Below are 21637 nucleotides of genomic sequence, written 5' to 3' on the forward strand. Positions count from 1 at the left end.
AACATTGATGAATCTTTGGCAAATTTTCATGAATATTTGTTTTACCTCTGAATGCCAGTTGCTGGGAATCTCAAGGGCAGAGAGTGCTCTTGAGCACAGGTCCTGTTGGGGGGCTTCCCATAGGAATCTGGCTGCCCATTGTGAGAACAGGATGCTGGACTAGGTGGGTTTGTGGCCTGAACACATGAACTTATGTTCTTGTTACCTTTTTCTCTTAATTTCCGTGTACCTCTTGCACCTACTTATAGCAGGTCCCCACTCTTGGCATGAATGCTAATTGATATGCCTCTGTAAATTCTGACGTTCTAAGAATTTGGATATTCCCAGTCAGCTCATGTTTATTGCTGACTGTTATGGTGTCCCATGGCAATCTATTTCAAAGACCAGTCACTAAAAGAATGTGTGAACAAAGAGGGTATGTTAAAGAGGTGTTCTCAGTGGTTAGTTTCTTAGCTTCCTTATTGAGGAAAATTGTTTAAATCTCGTCTTGAGCATCTTTCTGACCCAGGTTTGGTTGGTATGGAGTCCCTTGTACTGGGAGGAAAGGGAGGGATATAAATTGAATAATAAAATAAATAAAAAAGTATTCATTTAAGGCATTTATTCCCCACCTTTTAGCTAAAAAGGCTCTCAGACCAGCATACAGATATTAGTACTCAGTCAGTCCCTGCTCTCGGGCTTACAATTTGCAAAGATATGACACACAGGGAAACAGAATAGGAGGGAAAAATAAGCTCAACCTCAACTTCAAGTTCTTCAAGTTACACTGGAGAACTTTCAGGTGTCAGGCATTATAGCCTACAGTTTTTCATAGTTACAGGATCAGGACAAGTATTTGGAAATAGAAATAAAGCACATAGTGGCTAACTGGGGTTCAGGAGCCATTTACTTTAGAAATAAGAAGTAAAGAGGAGATCAAGGATGGGATGAGATTAGGGTCCTCAGAATCCATTCAGAACCAAGAGGCAAGCTAAGATATGTAACCAAACAGTCAATGTACACAAGCAATGGGGAAACTGTGGCCCTCCAGAAAGCAGTGGACAGCATGGTGGTGCTGCACCGCTCAACTGACCTCTGTCCAGCTGAGTCACTGCAGCATACCAGGGAGGGGCATGGTGGAGGCAAGGTTGGCACAGTGCAAACATGCCAGTGGAGCCAATCCAGTAGTCCTGCTGGTGCATTTGCATTACGCCAACTTTGCTGCTGCTGCACATCTCCCCTTCTCTGTCCCAGTATGCTGCTGTGACTCAGCTGGATAGAGGTCAGCTGAGAGGCACAGCTCCACGCTGTCTGCTGTTGCTTCTAGAAGTTGCTGGACTACGACTCCCATCATCCCTGACTATTGGTCATGCTGTCTGGGCTGATGGGAGTTGAAATCCAACAACATCTGGAGGGCCACAGGTTCCCCACCAATGATCTAGAGGCTGAATGAGAAGAATAAGGAACAGGACTCATGCATGAAGGAAGAATGGACTAGAGTGGGTGCAGGAGAACAAATAACAGCTGGCATGATTGTGCAAATGCTTGAAAGGAAAGTGGAAGGCTGAAGGAGAAGTTAAGGCAAAATGTTTGCAGGGCTCAAAAACCCGGCAAAAGGGTTGACAGAATCAATGCTGGAGCTATTTAAACAATATGTATGAATGTTTTTTTGCAGACATATCTTATTTATTTTTATGTCCAATATTTTATTGTAATATTTTCAAACGAATGCTTTAGGTCAGGGATGGTCAAGTACTAGCTCAGCCCTTGGCAATTTTTATTTGACCTCTGTCAACCAAATTTTAATCAAGGCATGGTACTCAGTGAAGAGATAAAAGTTTCCATCTGAGAGCTTTCACTTTGAATGGGAGAGGAGATTGAGAGGATTAAATGGGTAAAACATTTGCCATTTGGGCAAGGGCAGTGGCAAGAGGGCAAAATTGGGGAAGAGAATGGGCAAGACTCACTAGCATCACATGTATGTGCAATCATCACTTGATGCCTGTCACGTCAAGTGACAATGTGTGTATCTGTCAGGGCAGATCAAATACCTATACTGGGTCAGACCAATGGTTTATCTCAATCTCCCCAACCACATCTGGGGCTGATGGGAGTTGTAGTCCTAAACATATGAAGGGCACCAGGTTGGGGAAGGATGGTTAATCTCATAGCCCAGTGTTGTTTACTCTGACTGGTAGGGGTGTTCTTGACTCTCAGGCATGGCTCTTCCCTAGTAGTGCTTACCAACAACCCATTAGGTGTAGATACTAGGAATCAAACTAGGAACTTCATGTGCTTTTCTGCAAAGGTATGGCCCCTCCCCAGATCAGCTAAGGATCATTGAGTGATGAGATACTGAATCATGTATGTTCATGTACATACATGTGCATGTATATGTGCATGTACAGCCCTAAAAAAGTTCTCAAGAGAGGGGTAAATTGTCCTAATTTAATCCTCCTGTCTTTCTCTTTGTGGCAGAATCATAAATAGGTGATCTGTTCAGTACTGAAATGCCTCTTGTAAGACAGTACTGTCCCCACTTTATAGAACTCCATCTCCATTAGGGATGGAAAGATCTGTTTCGGTTCTCTCACTTTCTCATTTTTCCGATGTTAAACTCAGTTCTCTATATTTCTAAAGCAATCTGCGATTTTTTTAAAATCCTCATGAAAATTCTCCACCATATTAGTGCACATTTTTCCAAATAAACACATTTTTGTAGGCAGTTTGGACAAAGGTACACATTTTTGCAAGCCATTTATCATCATTTCATGCCTTTTTGCATGTTAATTTCATTCATGTATTCATTTTTATGCACAGTTTCCACTAATATGTGCATTTTTGTAAATGTTATTTAGTTGGCGAACTGCATCCCAAAATTCTAATAAATGTGAATTTTGAAGGATGGCTGTGTTTCGGTTCTCATGTTGTTTTGGAAATTGTGAATTTGATAAATTCTGCTTGGAATGCAAACTGAATCAAAATTATCACCCATCCCTAATCCCCATGTACATAAAACAGGCACCAAAGTTGTATATATTTCAGCATCTTCTAAAAACTTGCTTTTTTAACCCAGATCTTACCTGATTTAAGGCTCAACTATATTTTTACCTCTTCACACATTCTTCTTGATATTATATATCCATATCTGTTGCTGTAACTGGGATTTGTGATTTAACTTGTTTGGTATTTTATGTATTGTTTTTACTGTACATTACTTAGATACATCAGTTTAAAGTGTTTTTTTCATTAATTAATGTTCAGGTGAATTTTAAACCATTCTTCAGGACTGCTTCTTAGAGGCTGCTTCTGAAAACTTCAACAGCCAAATTCTTTGTGCAACATTGATGATTAAGCAGCAACAGACTTTTTAGGGGTTATTCTGAAAATACAACCAAATGAATGCTAACTGGAAATGAGAAATCATTGCTGCTATATAAACCAAAGTGAGAGCATCTAAGAGGCAACTGCTCTTGTACATGTATTATTTTCAACTGTAACATGCAAATGGAAGATTTATGAAACCAGGGATTGATATTGCCAATTTATGGTGACTGGAGTGGATATAAGCATGTTGTGGAAATGGCTATCAGATGCCATCTGGTCCCCAGCTGCTAAAGCCCCACTGAAAGCAATTGGGTTTGAGTTAGTTATCGTGACTAACTTTAACTGGCTTGGGACTGTTGTCAGACACTTTCACCAGTATTATTTCTTTTTAATTTCCTTTAAAAGAAACTAATGCAATTTAATTTTTCTGAATGGAATAAATTATCTCAGAAAGAAAATGGAACTAAGAAAATCTTAGAGATTTTCAGCAAATGATTAGAAATGTGAAATGTTGTGTCACAGTGAAAATGAATATACCACCATGCCTGCCAAAGAGAGAACGTACTTCAGTAACCAAGATATATTGGCGAGAACACTGAGGGGCAAATCACAAGATGGTTAGTGAGGCATAAACATTGCTATTACATCACTTTTCTCAATTTTAATATAGGGATGGTTAAAGAACTGGATCTTTCCAAGTTCCTTTAATGAAATGACCTGATCTGCACCTCTTGGACTAATGTACAAATTAGAGCTTAGCTATCCAGTAGATTTTTCACTTTTCCCCATGTTGTGATGCAGTTTTTGGCAGTTTAAGGCTGCAGTCCTAACCCCATTTATCTGGGAGTAAGTCCCATTAGATTCAGTAGAATTTACTTCTGAGTTCACATGGTTAAATGAGTCAAAATGTGCACTAAAACACTTATTTTGAGACAAAATACACATTAGATATTCAAGTACGTACATAAAATGTGTTTTGATGTAGTTTAATTTGGAAATGAACAGAATGGAGTTAGAGATAAAAGTGTGAAAGTAACACAGATTAGAAATAGATTAGCCCCTATTTTAATACAGCTAAGTAGCCTTGTAAAAATATCACTTTTGTTCTAACACGGGGTGGAAAACCTTTTTGGCTCTGTGAGCCAGATCCTAATCAGGATCTAGCCTCATGGGCTAAATTTGATGGGTGACTGAGGCATATCTACACCCCAGGTAACTATATCTGGAAATATATGGGGTTTTTTCCCCTGAACATGTCAATTTGTTGAGCACTAAGAGAGCTATCACAGAGAAGATGTTTCTATCTTCTTCCATGTGATAGTGGTGACTTGGATACTAATCCTAAGAAGATGGACCTTACACTTCTTGAGCTACATTAGCCATTAATAAGGAAAGAAGCATAAACTTTTCTTATACACTTCCATAGCTGGAGTTTTCCAACACTGGGAGACACACAATACACACAATACACTGTAGTAAATGGGCCTTTATCTTAGTGAGGTATCATTTGACTGCAAGGAATTACCCGGTCTGGAATTTTCTCATAAAACAAGCTTATTGTCACTTGGATGTAATGCTAAAGCTCAGTCTCTTCATTTTATTTAAAACACTGATCCACTTATCATCTCCATCCACATTCCAGGTTGGCCCTACCCATTCCTCATGTTTATCTGTGTTCTTTTTCTGCAGGAGAAAATATAAGAAAACATCACAGAGGTAAGAATAGATCACCAAAGAATTCAAAGGTGTTTTTTTTTTGTGGGGGAGAGAGGGAGTCAGCTCAATATGATTCTGAAATTATTTATTGTTTTCATATTGGTAAGCCCATGCAAAGAATCCATCCCACCAAAGCTTTCCTCCCCCTAATATCTCACCACAACTCTCCCATGGACTAGTTGCTAGAAAAAAACATGGCAGGCTGGCAAAGTCTACTTCTGATATTGGTAGGGTGGAATTAGGTCTGTATTTCAACAAACACCGTATTAATTCAGTGGTGTCTCTGACTAAGTAAGAAACGTAGGATTTGACCTTGATATATAGATCTTAATAAACCAACACCCACTTTCTTCTGAGAAATCTGTCTATTTTATTTTTTTATTGTGCTTTATAATAGAAATCAGTGCTGGCCTTGTAAATATCAGATGACTCTGCCTTACATCAGGAAATGCTTGAAATCATGCCATGCTCTATCAATAAGAATTATGCAGCCTAATCATCTATATTATCACTCAGAAATGAGTCCCACTGAGTCCAATAGGACTTGCTCCTATAATCATGGATAAGATGTCAGCATTTGTCAGCCTGTGCATATTTTCTTGGGACTGGAAGTAAATCCTTTTAAACACAGTGGGATAGGTCTTAAGTAAGCATTCTGAGTGAACATGCATAGGATGTTAATTATCCCTGTACCTTTGCTATGGGAAACTGTAACTAGAGGTCTGATTGATTATGATCCTGATTTTGTTATTTCTGAAGCTTGCTTATTATTACATTTCTTTGTTTTCAGTTAGTATGAATTTGAACTGACAGCAGTAAGCTTCTTGTTAAGTGCCACACCATATTTTCTCTTTTGTTTGATTCAGAAGTTAATGGGAAAAGGTACATCCAAATGATCATGTTTTTCACAGGGTGCTTGCAATTTTCATATGGCTGCCTAATGTTTTAAAATTTTGGTTGGCCATTGGCCATGCTTATGGCAACTTTCCCCACCAATGGAGATGTTATTAAGAGGTTCAAAACATTCCTGCAAATTGCTGAGGACTGTCAGTTCTTACTAGCCCCTGTGAGATCTGAAGGTATTCAGAACTGAAGAAAGAGCCCTCAAGGTACTACTGAATATGTTCTTCTATGTGACTAGTGGGCTATTCTGCTGAGTCCTTGATGCTGGTTTGTGGATCTCTCTGCTGAATTGTGCAGCAGAAGAACTTCTCTCTATATTCCAGCATTCATTATAATTGGCATAACAGATTTTTTTCTCACCAGTGGGATGAGGGCATAGTATAACATTTACATACCCACATATTTTCAATCCTTTTGTAATAAACCAGGCCTATTTTTCTCACTATAGTGTAATAATTATATAGCTTTACACTTCCTGATACTCCTTCACTACTATTCGGAACTGTCATTGTTTTGGACCTCAAGGTATTCAGGAAGGTCAAGAGGCACTGGTTGCACTCACAAAATAACTGAGTAATGAAATATTTTTTTCAAGGAATCTCTTTTCCTAGCCTAGACAGTTTAAGGAGATTGGATAAATAGTTGTCAGGATGGAAGGATTAAACTTAAGTAATGAATTACCAACTTTTGTATTCTTCAGGGCCGCACTGTTGTCCAGAGTGTGGCCACAAGTATATTTTGCTACACAAGATTGTCCCTCATAGCTGGTTAGGGTCTATATTTTAGAATCTATCCTATTCTCTTGATTCGAATATTGTATTTTTAGCTTGTTGTAACCTGACCTGGGATCCCATGGTAAAGGATGGGTAACAACAACAATAATAGACTACCATCTTGCAGTCAGAGAGTCACAAATTTGGAAATAAGGAATTTAGAATACTTGGGCTACTGCTTACACCTTTCAGTGAAATGTAATTTTCAAGTGTGAAATGTCTTCATCTCTGAACAGCTTTTAAATTTTTCCTCATTAAACTTTGAGCAGACTTTCTACATATCTTGATTAAAATTTGGTTTGGCTAGCTGGGGCCATATGCAATTACACTGGAGCCAGATTCTGCCCACAGGCTGGCAGTTGACCCTCTCAGGTTTAGGCCTACACAAACGAAGAAAGTTTGAAGAAAGTGTTGGAGTAGGTGAGGTTCTTTTCTGTCCTGCAGTTAGCACTTTAATCAGCAATACCATGTGCTCCTACAGTGTTGTCTTAACGCTTTTGAAAACAACTGTAGGCTCAGAACATTTTCATCATAAACATAGACATGGAGATTTCACAGTTCTCTAGGCAAACTCCAACTTAATTAGTCTCCAGTTCAAAAGGGCACTTGATCAGCAAGCTATAATGCCAAGCAATCACTTCAATGCCAAGAAACACAGTGTGTTTAATTAGCATTGCTCATTTTTCACATCCAGGTTACCTTAGTTAAGAGAAAGCCAGCTAGCTATTTAGATAATTAGTACTTCGAGGTTTATTCTATAGAGTAGGGTGATCACTGGAGAGAAGAGAGAAAGGTTATCTAGAACTGTCTAGTGTCAAGCTGTCTGGCATAATTCTGTTCTATTAATGGGGAATCTGAACATTTAGGAAAATAAGTTCATTCTACAGAGCACTCTGCTTAAATTAACATCAAGCACATGACAAGGCTGACCTGCTGAAAACGCTGGTTTAATGATCCTCTGATGAGTGAATGGAAATCAGTGGTGGTGATTAGTACATTGAACTTCTTTGCATGCACAGTCTGCCCTTTTAAAATGATTCCATAGTATAAATCTGCACAAGGCATGGGCACTACTTTGTTCACACAGCTTCTTGCAAAACATGTGGTGTGTAATAATGTGTTAGGCATATGCCAGTCACTCCTGATCTTTAGTTAAAAAATACATACTAAAAATGAGTGAATCACACATTGGTTTAATATTGCAGCAAATATAAGACTACTCTAATGTAGGACTACTATGAACAGATCGACTGGTGAAATTCTGTAAGGGTGTACACTACTGCACCTTTTCTGGCAATTTATCAAGTAATATTGGGGCTATGACTGAGAAGGTCCTGCTCCTTTCCTGCTTGATCTCCAGCTGTTTTCTGTTAGTTTGCAGAGGAGTTTTTTGAGTAGAATCCTGAAGGACTCACATTTAATAATACTTTTTACTGCTGGTTTTTTTATCACTGTGACTGAACCAGTAATGCAATAATATTCAGAGCCAAACAGGACATTTAGCAGAAAGCTGGGAACTCAGGTCTCTACAAAATATCTAAAAAGCAGTAGGAGAAAAGGCCTGATGTGCATGGGAGCAGTAGCAGGTAGGTAGGGCTCTTAATCTTCTTTCTCCCCACTGTGCCTCCCCTAGCCACAGTAAGGAGAGAAAAAACCAATTGAGGAAAAGTGCTGAGAGAGGGAAGCACTCTTCACCTGCTCAACAGGGACTTGGGTTCCCAAATCTGGCTCTGAATGTCTGGTTTTATAGATGTCTACACTGCTTTCTATGCAATAATTCAGAGAGCTAACATAGGAAAACCATTAAAAAATATAAATACATGCAGGATTTAAATCTACACCTACGGTATAAAAACTTACGGAATCTAGCCATTGCTGAAAAAATAACTCATAACCTGAAAGTATGCATTGGAATGGAAGATCCAGAACACTTCTATGCCATTTGATGAGAGTTTATTTCATACATAACTACCAATAATACATAACTCCTTACCTGTACTGATGTGTTAAATTTGGATGTTGTGATATTTTATGTAGTCTGTCATGGCTTAAGTTTACATTTTTGTGTACTACTCTGGAGGTTGGGGGTTTGTTTATCTTGGATGTTTTGGTTGATTTTGTTTTGTATAGATATATGAACAATAAATACATAAACTAAAAAAAATGTAGACTATAACAAAGTACAACAAAAGCCTTTATTTAAGAGGGCAGCACCAGCAACAAACTCTTAAAATGCATAAACAGAAAATGCCCACATAGATGAAACCATCTTCACTGTCCGAGGGAAAGCAAGCAGCAACAGAGCCAGGTGGACTTGTATAGAGAGATTGTTCCAGATTCTCTGTTCTACAACCAAGAAGCACCTGTCTCTCATGTCTACCCACTGTTCTTCCAGTGGCAGGAAGACCCAGATGGAGAAGGGCTATTAAAGTAGAATACGGTGCTTGAGCAAGCTCATATATGGGGAAGTGTTTCTTTTAAAAACATTTATAATAATTCTTCATATATAACAATATATAATACAAAAACAACAATCAAGAAACATTGACACATAAAGAGAATCAACTTATACAAATTTAATCAATATATTTTCTCTTAAGCATCTAGCACTACCTAATTCTGCTTATAATATTTTAAAGCCCAGGCTATAGTTTGAAGGAACATGAGACCACCATCTTGCTGAAGCTAAGCAGGTTCTGGGTCTGGGCAGTGCCTGAATGGGAGACCATATATATATATGCTGCCTTGGGTTCTATGATGAAGCAAAGGTGGGATATAAATGTAATAAATAATAATAAAATCTTAAAATTTCAATACACCAAAAAAGTGAGGGGGGAGTTCTAGGAATACTAAAGCTTGTTTGTGAACATCCTCATAAGGAAATCTAGCTTTCCAATACTTTATAAATGGAGTGCAACTTCTATTTGGAGTTCATTTAAATTGTTGTTGTTGTTATTACGTGCCTTCAAGTCGATTGCGACTTATGGCGACCCTATGAATCAGTGACCTCCAAGAGCATCTGTCATGAACCACCCTGTTCAGATCTTGTAAGTTCAGGTCTGTGGCTTCGTTTATGGAATCAATCCATCTCTTGTTTGGCCTTCCTCTTTTTCTACTCCCGTCTGTATTTCCCAGCATTATTGTCTTTTCTAATTGCTCATGTGATAATAGGTCCTGGTTTAATTTTTTTCATAATTATAGCAAACCAAATGTTCTGATGTCATTCCCTCACAGAATTTGCTTGTTTAGGGGAAATGATTATTGGTTGTCCCTTCTTTTTGAATGTGAGAACATACAATGCACCTCAATAACAAGCACACAAGGCCACTGGGGGGAAAAGACAAGCATGTTTGATTATGAGCCATGAGTTAGGGAGAGTTTCCATACCCATTAAGCACATGGTGGCTACTTGAAAAGTGCTGGGAAAAGCTTGGTGTATTGGTTCTTTGCTTTTACAGCCACCACCACAGTCACAGAATTCAGCTTTTGGCTTGCAACCACAAGCGTAATTTTTCAAATGAATGCCATTATGTGCCAATTTGCCAAAAAAATGAAAGGTCCATGTGGCAGTGGTGGCAACCGGTTGACTCAGCAAAGCTAGCAAACCAACTTTCATTTGGCCTTTCAAGTGGTGGTCACCATGTGTCCAGATACACAAATGGTTCTTATTCACCTACTTATTTAAGATTTCCAAAATAGCATGTGCTACAGCTTGGTGGAGGCTTTACTGCAACTGTTTAAGTATCTCAAATACAAGCTTGCGCATGTATGGTCTACTCATTTGAGTAGTACAGTGTCAGAAAAGTGAGTTCTTTTGAGAGTGCCCTTTCCCTTCCAGGAACAGGAAAACTACAAGTTATTATTTTCCTAGAAGAGGAGCTGTGATCTTGGCAAAAGTGCTGGCTCTTCCAGCTGCTAGCATGTGTTATACTGATACTTTCAGTTAATTCACATCGTTAATGACACTGAAGTTCTGAATAATTAGCAAGAGCAGAAGAAGTTGATTGCAAAATCCACATAATTCTCAACAGAAGAAGCAGTGATGGTTGTCATTAGGAGAATTTGGAGAAAAGGGGCATGGGGGGATCTATATTGTACCAGTCATGCCGTAGCATCCAGCACTATGTGTCATTTTAAAATAAGCCTCAGTTCATTCTTCCTTAACTCTGACTTAATTTATTTTTCACTTCTTATTTATTGACCTCACAGAGTTATCTTAACTATCTAATTCTTTAAACTCCTCCAAGTAATTATAATGATGCTCAGCTCAAATGAAGCAATTTTGGATTAAAAAAAAAAAGCTTTATCTACTAAGATGACTTAACAGCAATGCATATACTATATACATACTATGTAAAAAGAATTGCTACAGTACTGAATGATCACTTTGATTTGTATTAAGATATGGTGGGGTTTAAAATGTTGTTTAATTAGTTAAATAATAATAGGAAAACCTGTATCCATTTTAAATATCTCATTTGGCAAGAAACTGTAGTCTTTGAAAAGTTGTTAGCTATCCTCAGTATTTAGTGGTGTATTGGACTGACAGCATTTAACAACTTCCTGTATTCTAAGCACAGGGGCACAGAAATCTCGCCAAATTTTGCAAAGTTTCTGTAGTTCATACCTTAAACAGATATGTGCATATTTTGTAAGTGACTTATGTAGGCCAGAATTTATCATCATATTTAGTGGGTTGATTACTTTCATCCTTATGTAGCATATCCAATTTCATATGGATTATATTTCTATATTTGAAACTGATCTTGAAAGTTCTTGGTATTTCTGCCAAAATAGTCAGAGGCTGAAACTTCATGCATAATGTTAATTTGCAAGCTACAAACTAAAGCATGTTTTTATCTTTGGTCATTTCAGTTCATGGAAAGTGGCCTGTTAGTCTGCTAGTCTGCTATGTACAGCAAAAAGAGGAGATGAACAGTACAAACCTATGCATGAATGCACAGAAGTAACCCCTGGTGAGTTCAGTGGGAGTTACTCTCAGATAAAAGTTCAATGTTCTAGTTTTGGTGTACAAAGCCCTATGTAGCTTGGGACCAGGATACCTGAAAGATCGTCTTACCCCTTATATACCCAGTCGGTCACTGTGCTCTGCAGGTGACAGCCTCCTGAAGATACCATCTTATGAGGAGGTGCATTCTGCATAACATAGGAAGCAGACTTTTAGTGTTGTAGCTAGCTAGATCTTTATGGGATCTGCCCTTGTAGATTTGTTTTGACCAACTGTTGTTAAAAAAAATTACCCTTAGATTCTTGTTAGCTAACATGAAGATGGCTGCAATCTGGGATAATTTAAAGCTGTTTGTTATTCATCAGTGTTAAATTTAAATAGGCACCAGGGAGTTCTAGTTATGAAGCCAAAATTTAATATATTTGCAGGATGTAAATATACTCAAAAATGTTAGCTGTAAAATAAATTTGCTGGTTATCAACCTTACAACATATGTAAAGATGATTTTGGATGCTTTGATTAAAAATGGCCTTTGCTCATGTTCTATATCTATACATCAGCAACACCAGTTTAAAGCCACAGATATAGGCCTGGATTTGTTTGTTTTACAAAGAAACAAATTAATAGAGCATAACTTCCAGCACTGAAAAAAAATATAGAAATTCACTTCCGGGTTGTTTGTCCTAACATCAGAATGAAAGCTCCATGTTCATATGCATTATACATAGGAATAAGGATAATGTTTTACATATTTCTGTGCTCCCTGGCCTTCAGCCTCATGCTCCCTGTACCATTGGACTAGGGAGGTACTACTTCAGTTTGGAGGGCACTCAGTTTCTCAGGTCCATGAAGGTCCCAGCTTGGTGTCTATGGCATCTGGTCCTGCCAGCCTCAGATTTAGTGCCCCCCACACACAGTCACTAGCCTCAGACTCAAAGTCATGGTCTAGTTCCTTAGCCAATGTCTCTGTCTCTTGGTCACTTCTGGACTCTGGGATCATGACAGATGCACATGTGAAGCCACCACAAAACTTGTAAATAACACTTGTATTAGCACTTGTAGTATTAGTACTGATGCTGCTGCTACTACTACTACTACCACTGCTGCTGCTGCTTGTAAATTATACAATGCTTGTAAATGTATATATAATAATACCATCCCTTTTAAACAACAACAAACTTTGGCACTGAAACAATTACTTGGAGGATCCAGTAGGGTTTGGGGAATTGTTGATTAATCTCAATAGCTTGCTTTATCAACATTCCAAATGTCATTCTGTATTCTGTATTCGTTGCACCCACTTGAGTCTGTCATGTCATTTTGTGGATAAGATTCTTAGAAAACATTTTAATGTGTTGAATATGATAATAAACGGCAGCTAAAGGAACTATATAAACCAGTTCTGGATATTTTAAGGGGCAGGAAATTGTTCAACCCTTGCTTCAGTTCCTTCTGGATTGTCTTGACATTTAGTCTTTATTCTAAGCAAGACTCCTTGTGCTTAAAACAAGCTAGGAAAAACCTTTGGGGTTTCAGAGAATAGCACTATTATCAGCCTTTATGATGCTTCAGTTCATGTCACACAATAAATCCCTACTCTGGATAAGGGACCTGGAGTGCCAACACAGCCCATTCCATCCTATGGCCTTTCATCTCATAGAAGTGATAATGGGCCGAGGAAAAAGTGCGGCATTGCACTACTTTTCTGTACAATAGGAGTGCTGGGCAGAGAGCTGTTCAAAACACATAATGGCTCAGAAGAACGAGTATCTAATTCACCTCGGTATTGCTTGCAATTCCTATCTAACTCCATTGCCTGGCATCATTCTTCCATTTCTACCCTCTGCATATGTCAGATAAAAATAGGTACTCCTGTTTTATATTACATGGCAGAGTTCCTCCTTGGAGATAGCACAAAGAGCAAGTGTGTGGAATGAAAAATATGCTTTCATGGGCACTTGCCGGCAATGAAAGAATTTGAGGCAGCTTGGCTTTTAAAAGGAAGTTCCTGCTGCGTTGCATTATATGTACTAACAGTAGCGAACCCAGTCTTTTGAGTGTCTATCCTTATGTAGCCAAAATAGCATGATCCACACAGAAGAGGGAGGTATCAGCAACCTTGGGGAAAATGCTAAACTGTGCAGAAGTGCAGGAAAAACACACACTCTAACTGGAAGTGGGGGGGACTGAATGACTACTCTATGGCCGTGGAATGCTGGCTGATGGAGGGGGTGAGATAGAAAACAGGGGGACAGAGTATGGGAGAGGCACAGCTGCCTGTCCCATTCACAGCTCCTGAACAGGAGCACTTTACACTAAAAAGCTTTGCTGCAGGCCCCACTTTTTATTATTTATTGCACTTATACCCTTAACTTTCTCCAAAAAACTCAGAGCAGCTCACACAGGGGTCTGGCAGTTTATAGGGCTAGACTTGCTTAGCTTCAGCACTTGAGCTGTGTTACCAAAAACGTAACTGGGTATTTACTTACAACGCTATTTTCTTCTGGTGCCATGACATCTAGCTTCTAAATATTATGATGCTTAAACTTCAAAAGCTCATTATATTTGTAAACTTCATAGATCTCATACCAAAGTGAGAAATCTGGTATTCGTTCAGATTCATAAGTTAGGAGGCTATGCTCCAGTATTTGGTTGAATGTTGGTGCCCATCAATGGGGAAAAAAATACCATAATTGTGTCTGTTAGTTGGGTTAGTCAGATAAAGGGTGTGGACAAAAACTGCTATGTTGTCTTTCTCGTAACTGAGCATACCACACACATAAGAACTCAAGTCACCCCATGAAATTGATTGGCAGTACATTCAGGACAGAGAAAAGAAAGTGCTTTTTCATATAATGCATAATCAATTTGTGCAGTTCACTGCTATAGGATGGGGTGAAGGCCACTGGATTTGCTGACATTAAAAAGGGATTAGAAAACTCTAGGAAGGATGGCTGCTGCTATTCATAACAAGTGGGACCTGCAACAAAATGTTCCTGCTCAGAATTTCAAGCACTCCAGTCCATTCCCCCCACCTGGGGTTTCTGATTGCCCCTCCCTCCCAATTGTCAGTCAGCATTCTGTGCTCAATGAGCATGCTTAGTCCTCACTGGACTTTTTTTTGGGGGGGGGTCCTCCCTTAAGGATCCTCCCATTTTTTTCATTTTTTTTATTTCTGCAAACCTTGAGGTTCCCTTGAGCAACACCCCTTGCACTGTGGTTCCAAAACTTAACAATTTCCTTTTGTGTGGTTCATATCTAATCTATAGGAATCAAGTCTATCATTATATCCCTTCCCTTTCCAGATAGCATTGCCTTTGTATTTGTTCCTTCTGTCTAAATTGTGTGTGTCTGTACCATTATCTGGAGTAAAGTGAAGGGGTAGGGAAATGTGCATCAAAATAGGTCCTGAGGTATATCTTCCTGTGACATACAGAAATGTTATATCTGTATTGAAGCTTTGCTCTAATGAGCCCTTATTCAAATTAAGGTTTGAGTTGCTTCATATTTAGTTTCATGATGAATTCTGTATTATTTTAATGCAGTCCTTTTCATGTTTTTGCAGCTACTGATGTATGGAAGAAAGTGATTAATAGACTGCCCAGCAGATATTAGTACCATAAATTCACTACTTTATCAAAAGGCCAGTTGTTTAATGTACATGACTGGGGCTAGCTTCAGGTAGGAAAGGAAAACAACAAGTTCACTGACAAATAATACTTATATGTAAAGCAAAATAGAATGCTTCTGTAATGCACATTGAAATTTGCTGTTGGCTTTAACAACAGAATTGCTTCAAGAGAGAAAAAAAAGATTAAAAAGCTGGTGACTATGCTCATGCTTTGCATAGTAATGTCATCTTTTAGATATAAATCTTTGTCAAGGCTAGATCCCAGGATACTATGCTTTTTATCGTGCATTTGTAAAAATGCCATAGTTTAGGAACAAAGGAATGAAATTGCTGCTAACAATTGCTAAGCTGTTTTATTACAAAAGCCTTCTTTGTGTAAGTGTTGCACAAAATGTATGCATGCTGAAGGTTGTTGAAAGATTCTGGACATCTGATTTTTTCTGGGCATACTTTTAAGGAACCACAGATTTTCAGAATAATTATAATTATCACTTCAATTAGAGTAGTTTATTATATTTGTATTATCACATTATTTGGAATAGTTTATTATATTTGTATGCTGTTAGCTGGTTGAAAGTATTAGATTTTGGATTACAATTACATCCCAAGTGATACGATAGAAAAGGCTATCCTGCACTGAGCTCTTGTGTACCATATGTTATTATTACACAGAAGGCTGCCTTCATAATACTGAGGGTAGCTAGAAATGAAATGGAGTAATATGGTAGAATATGATGAGCCAATCAGCATTCACATCTTGCAAATATAAGGAGCAATATTTTTTATATGTCTACATTTTTAATTTGTGAAATAATTGTAATCTTTTTCCAGTGTAGTGATGAGAGAACATAATGAGAGAGTAATCACATTATTAATCGCGAAAGGGGCACATTTTAATGATGGAGGACCTCATCAATACAAAGAAACCATTTTGTTTCTTATGTTGCATCTCCCATTCATTGATTTGATTCATCTCTTAGTGGAGCCTTTCCACTGGTCTCTGTGGAATATGGATGACCCCTAAAGTATCCTTATTATTGCACTTTTTCTGTAAGTGATAAAAGTGTAGGAATGGGCACCTTTACTCAGTTAAGTCTGATCTTAACGTTAGCAGAAATAATTTGCCATTTATTTTGTGAACTCTATGGCTGCCTCTAGTAGGTGGGTTGTTATAAGAATGGTGTGTATCTTGTAGAAATGTAGACTAATAAAATTCTCTAATAGAGATTCCTTTAAAGGAACGCCATTCCTTAAAAGGGGGCTTTTTGTTTTATTGTGAACAGAATAAAAAATGAAATCCAAGAAAGAAGTCATCGCTCAGTGAAAAAGCACAAGGTCCCAGACTCAATTCTTGGCCTCTCCAGTAAGAAGGATCATGTAGCAGGTGATAATTTAGCTGCTGCCAGTCAAAGTAGACAGTACCGGGCTAAATGGACAAATATTCTGACCTGGCTTTAGGCAGCTTCCTAGCATCCTTTTAAAACTTTTTTTTTTTTTTACTAAACATGCCATGAAACCAGATGCTTAACTCCTTGTTGCTTCTGACATTCCCTTCCTAAGTACTGCAATTATTTGTTTCTTAACTTGAACAGTGAAGAATATTTAATCTTCAAGTGGGTGCAAAATGACTTCTGGTTTTTTTACAAGTATTTTCCTGAAGAAATAGCACAGTAAACTTGACCATGACCTACTCGCTGTTACAAGATCTGTTTCTAATATTAAACTGTTGCTTTCAGTCAGCAGCAATTGGTAAATTTACTTTACTATACAACCCTGTGCATCACTTACATAAGTGTAAGTTCTGTTGTGTTCAGTGGGGCTTACTCCCTAGTAACTGAGTGTAGGAGTGCAGCCTAATCACCAAACAAAATATGCCGTTATATGACTGAGTGGGTGGTTGATTGCTTGTATTTCTATGCATATGTACAAACATCACAGTTATCACACAAAGCATCACAATTAGAATCAGAGCTTGGAAAAGTTACTTTTTTGAACTACAATTCCCATCAGCCCAATACAGTGGCCATGCTGGCTGAGGCTGATGGGAGTTGTAGTTCAAAAAAGTAACTTTTCCAAGCTGTGATTAGAATGCCTGGACCATTGAGAGCTGACCTTTCTGGTGATATAATATCATTAAGAAATTCACAATAAAACAATTATAAGCAATATAAGTAATGGATGGACTCATCGAAGTATGGTATGCCCCAGTTCTGCATGGGGAAGGAGCTAAGTCCATTCCAACCTCTTTCTGGATGGATTTTTAACATCCAAGTGGAAAGTGAAAACACACTATTTTTTTTTAAAAAAGCACTTACTCTGAGGGTTGCAGTACTGCCTGTGTTCCTCTAAACATCTTTTTTTTCTCTTACATTTTTAAAAATTTGTCACCTGGCCACCCACAGCCTGGAGTGGCTAGTGTGCGGGGCTCCTTGTGCTTTAAACATAAATGCAGCAAATCTCCCTAGGAGTGAAGAGACTTGATGATGTGCTGTTACCATAGGGAATTGTATAGAAAAAAAACATGGCTGCTCCAGGAGGACATATTAGTATTATGGCCATTGCTATTTGATTTATATACCACTTATATGCAAAAATGGCTTCTTACTGTATTTGCAATTAAAGCATGTGGTGGCAAGGAGCTCCACATGCTAGGCACTCCAGGCTGTGGTTGGTGGAATGACCTATTTTTACAAGCTTAAAATATTTTTAGAGGAATGGTACCAGGGCTGCAATCCTTGGAGACCTACAGGTTCTGCAGAACTACAGGTTCTGAAGTGGAGCCATGATCTGGTCATGATTGGCCTGGATCGAATCAGGTGAGTCTGCTAAGGTATCTGTCTGGCAGATTCCTCCCCCATCCCTACCCACAACCTCAATATCATTCACTCTGTTCAACTCATTACCATTCATTGCCCAACACACAAGATGATACTGATCCAATAGAAATGCCTACAAGCAGAACCACACTATAAAAAACATACAGTTGCATAGATGTGTATTCCCACCCTGCTGTCCCCCGAACTCAACCTGTCACCAAGAGATTGGGATAAACTTCACATCCCTTTCTTTGGACTCAGCTCTCTAGCTGAGGAATAGCCAACATTTGACCCTGCATAAAAACAGTAGGAACAAACCGTTGTCTCAGAAACAAGCAACGGCAGTGATCTCCTTATCTATAGGCTGGATGTCCAGCAATAGGTAGCAGGCACAACTCATCAATTTTCCTGACAGTTCTGCTACTGGTCAAAACAACCCCAGCTGGTAGAGCTGCCAGGAAATGGGGTGGGCAGATGTATGGTTGTATGTTTTAAGAGTTTCTGGTTACTCTTTCCCTGCCCAAAGAAAAGAAAGGTCTAATGGTTTACCCTGGTGGGAAAACCCCAGTGTTCTACTTCTACAAATGGTTGTATGTGCATTCAAAAGGTCTATAATATTTGTTTTGTATTATACAAATAAGACAGTGAACATAGATTCTTCTGGTAAGAATGAAATCCTGTATTATGTTAGAACCCATATAACGTGAACAAATCTAGCAATTATACAGATGTTTTCATTTTAGTAATGCCTGCCTACAATTTTATTAAAAAAGGATATATATATATATATATTCCAATATGGTATTGAGGAGCTGTCTTTTCCTACAGAATATTGCTGATGTTCTACATAAAGTACTCTTGAGTGAAGCATGTCTTGATAAAGAAAATGCAAAAGTAAAACATCATTTGGAAGTTTAAAAGCAGAGATACAAGCTGAGTTGAATGCGATAAATGCATCCCACATGTGAAATTAACAGAGATCTAGGTAAAACATCTATCCATATTGAGTATACTGGCTGCCTCTTCAGTCATTCGTGTACATTTGCAACCTGCTGCTCTTTTATAAAAGTGTTAATTAAATGTGAAGGCAGATGGCAAATCTGAAATGGAACATATTAGGCTAAGCGCAGCACCTTGGTGTAATGTAAATTACCTAGCCAAGACCAAGTACCTGACTAACATAAATAGGTGCTTCTGTTCTTAGACTAGTGGTAGGATGGTAGCTGCAGGGAGGAGGCTACAGGGGCCGGCCTTCTGAGGAGTATTTCAGGCCTCTCCCTAAATGTTCAGTTTTTATTAAAAAGAAAATAAAGGCCTCCTTATTCAGGGAGATATACAGAAAAGTGTGCAAGTAGCATTCTGCCCAATAAGAAGTAAAGTTGCTTTACCTTCTCATTTTCTGGCTAATGAGTGCAAAGACATAAGCACAAGGCTGTTATATTTAAGCTTTATTAAGTTAAATGTTATTTTAGTAATAGAAGCATTGGTGATTGAACCTGCGGCCCATCTGCTTATAAAGTGTGAACTCTGTAGGGGATGGGAACCATTGGCTGGTGCCATTTCAAAAGTGTTCCATCAATCTAACAGACTTAGATTTGAGCTTGTTCTTTGACCAATCCTTTTTTTTCTTCGCCACAAGTATTTATATTGACATCGATAATTTTAAAGGAAATATTGATATTCTGAAAGGAAATATTGGTAACTGAATGGAAATATTGATCAAATTATCATTCTTAATATCGATATTTTAGAGACAGATTTTTTTTTAAAAAAACAGTTCTTGAAAACAGCTGCAGAAAATCGCTGCATAAACATCTGATCCACAACAATAGAGAATAAACAAATTAATGGAAAATTTGGTACCAAATCTGAATTGGGCAGAATTCTAGCACATCCCTATCTCTGTACTATGATCCTCTCTGTAATAATAGGCCCTAATTAAATAACAATAACAATTTATTATTATTATTATTATTATTATTATACTCCTATCCCGCCTTTCCTCCCAGAAGGAGCCCAGAGCAACAAACAAAGAACAAAACAAAACACTAAAATCATCTTAACACATCTCAAAAAACAAAACATCTTTAAAACATTTTAAAAATAAAACATCTTAACAATATATTTTAAATTTTAAACAGTTTTTAAAAATTAATAATAACAACAACAACAACAACAACAACAACAATAATAAAGCAATTCCAGCACAGACGCAGACAGGGATAAGGTCTCTACTTAAAAGGCTTGTTGAAAGAGGAAGGTCCTCAGTAGGAGCCAAAAAGATAACAGAGATGGTGCTTATCTAATATTTAAGGGGAGGGAATTCCAAAGGGTAGATGACACACACTAAAGGTCTAATTACTATGTTGTGCAGAATGGACCTTCTGATAATATTGCAGAATGCAGTGATCGACTGGGTATATAAAGGCTAAGACGATCTTTCAGGTATCCTGGTCCCATGTTGTATAGGACTTGGTACACCAAAGCCAGCATCTTGAACATGGCCTAGCAGCTAATAACATTAAACACAGTATGCTATGTTTACAAAAACAAGAGCATAGTTCTGCCTGTTCTGCAGTGATCCCCTCCCCCGTAGGCAAGCTCACCCCAACATTTCTAGCTGTGGACAGACTTGTTTAGTGGAGCTCTGCTCACTTATTTGATTCAAAATGTTCACTGTAAAAGAGCTTACAATATGGTGTCATAATGGTAGGTCAAATATCTGTAAAGAGGAAGAAGGCTGTGTGTTCTATGAGGCTTCAGAAACAACACCTGTAGGCACCACGAACCAGCAAGGTTTGTGCTTGGGGTTCATCTGAGAGGGGAGGACATACCCACAGCTTTCTTGATTCCCCCTTGTCAATGAAGGATGCATAACAGGCCACAACAGGACAGCTGCAGGAACAGAAAACAGCACAGTACTACTTTGAGAAAGAAGAGGACCCTCATCAGTCTTTTGTCCAGTGTATGTTATCCCAGTGATTTGAGGCTGTACATCATAGAGAAGATTGGCAGATTGTTGATAACAGTGTCGACAGCATTAGAAAAGCAAATGTGAGCAGCTTTTAGACCACTGCTAAGTGTAACAATTAACTATTCTGCTTTCTTTTTTTCTTTTTCTTTTTGTACAGAATGTAGAACTTATAGGCTTCTTCTGATCTAATGGCTGAAAAGCACAATCAGTACAATTTTATGGAAGCATCCTTCTTGGGCTGTACCACTTTACAGTGCAAGTGGAAGGCTCCATTTTTTAATATTCTTCCATATTAAAAGGACCCACTGTGTTTAGAAAAAATAGCATATCACTAGAAACTTCCTTCTGGATAGGGGTGGAAAGATCTGTCAATTTTGGATCTCTCAATTTCTCATTCTTCCAATCTTAAATTCATTTCTCCATATTTCTGCAGCAATCTGTGATTTAAAAAAAAATTCTCATGAAAATTTCCAGCAATTTGTGATTTTAAAAAATCCTCATGAAAATTCATCAGCATTTTAGTGTGAATTTTTCCTAATACATACATTT

At 38.1% G+C, this 21637-nt stretch overlaps 1 protein-coding gene across 4 annotated transcripts in view; it reads left to right on the forward strand.

Annotated features, from left to right (window-relative positions):
- The window catches only part of PDE1C (phosphodiesterase 1C), a 376890-nt gene that overhangs the window by 159037 nt on the left and 196216 nt on the right, over positions 1–21637 (forward strand). Inside the window, exon 1 of one of the 4 annotated variants that reach the window (XM_061586902.1) lies at positions 5007–5022. The exons of the other annotated variants lie outside the window; for them this stretch is intronic. The gene's annotated coding sequence lies outside the window, so the exon portion shown is untranslated. Of the gene's footprint in view, positions 1–5006; positions 5023–21637 lie in introns of those variants that run through there. 4 annotated transcript variants of the gene reach the window in all.

The sequence above is a fragment of the Rhineura floridana genome, chromosome 10 (assembly GCF_030035675.1).
Source record: "Rhineura floridana isolate rRhiFlo1 chromosome 10, rRhiFlo1.hap2, whole genome shotgun sequence".
In the NCBI taxonomy this organism is placed as follows: Eukaryota; Metazoa; Chordata; class Lepidosauria; order Squamata; family Rhineuridae; genus Rhineura; species Rhineura floridana.